The following is a 1,628-nucleotide window of genomic DNA, read 5'->3' as shown; positions in this document are numbered from 1 at the left end:
CATTTGAAGCTAAACGCAGACGTTTAAATGGACATACTATGGATGAAAACTGCTATGATTACTCTACTTTTAAAGCATAAATTCGATTTAAACAATAGGGGACGTATTGTATTAGCCCTACAGTTACAGCATGAAATATTATTTAAACCTTACTATTAGAAATATTATTTAAACCTTGCTATTAACATTTTTACATAACATTTATTTTATCTCACAATTCTGACTTTTTTTCTCGCAAATGCAAGTTTACATCTCTTATTCGGACTTTATAACTCGACTTAATTAAAAAATACTGAGTTTGTCAAATCTGAGGGAAAAAGGCCAGAAGAGCCGAGGGGAAAAGAGAGAATTACGAGTTGTTTTTCCTTTGTGAGATATAATCTCGGAATTGTGAGAATAAAGTCAGAATTTTGAAATATAAAATCAAATTTACCCTTTTTTTATTCTTTTATTCCATGGCTCCATAGACTGCCGCTTGAAAACCCTCATTTTCTGCCTCCAGATAGGCTCCGCCCACAACAAACTTCATCCCTGTTTCGGATCTGTAAGACTATCGCACTCTCTAACGTCAATTTCGTTGAAAAACAGTGCTTATCGCTGGGTGACAGGCTCTTGTAATATGCTAGAACATTTTGAAAATGACATCTAATCAATATAATTTATAATCTTTTTAAACCTAACTATTTTGTACCGTATGCGTAACTATCTCTCCCAGGTTTTCTGCAACCATGATGCGCGCGCATCCTGAATGTTTACAAACCTATAATTGGTCTATAGCCCCATCAGAAACTTGGGGTTTCTGATGGGGGTGATGGGGAACCCCCCCCCTCCCCCATTACATCAACATTAAAAACATTAAAAAAAAGTGCCTAATATGTGGCCTATAAACAATTGATATTATGGGGGAGGGGTCAAGCAACACAAGGAAGCAATGCGCAAACTGTGCGCAAGAGTTATGCCGGTGAACGTCAGTCAATTCACTATAGAGAAAGTGAAAGTAAAAAGACTGACGGAGCTCTCTAACGCTGCATTAACGGCGCATATTCTCTCAGAGACAACGAGAGACGATTCTACTTCAACATATGCTGATAATGGTATATAACTGTCTTAAATTATTCCCTTAATATTTCTCTTGTGGAACTCTTGTATAGTGAAAAACATGAGAAGAAACGTATTTCGCGTTAAACAGGTTGTTTTTGAAAATCTGTGCACGAAATAAAGCTGCTCTTAATTTTCATTGATGACTGCAGTGTTAATAATTTTAATTATAGGCCTATAATTCAATTGTATAAATTAATAGACCTGTTTAAAAAAAAAAAAAAAACTTTTAAAAAACATTTCCAATGAGGAGTAAGCTAATAGCCTAAATTTTAATTATCCTCACAGCGCGTCATGTGGTGATGTTTCATGCAATGATTTCATTGTAATTTAATAATAAAAGTAACCTAATAATAATAATAGGCCTACTAATAATAAGAATGTAACATACCTACATTAATTGGAAATGCTAAATCCTCTTAATATTGCCATTTTTTTTCTGCTTTTGACAATATCTCTGGCTATAGTGGACACATGAAACGACGCATCTCAGCACAGGGAGGTTATCGCGGGCACCCCCCCCCCCCCCC

Source organism: Sinocyclocheilus anshuiensis, unplaced genomic scaffold (genome assembly GCF_001515605.1).
Source record: "Sinocyclocheilus anshuiensis isolate Anshui unplaced genomic scaffold, SAMN03320099.WGS_v1.1 scaffold3248, whole genome shotgun sequence".
Lineage (NCBI taxonomy): Eukaryota > Metazoa > Chordata > Actinopteri > Cypriniformes > Cyprinidae > Sinocyclocheilus > Sinocyclocheilus anshuiensis.
This window is presented reverse-complemented; position numbering follows the sequence as displayed.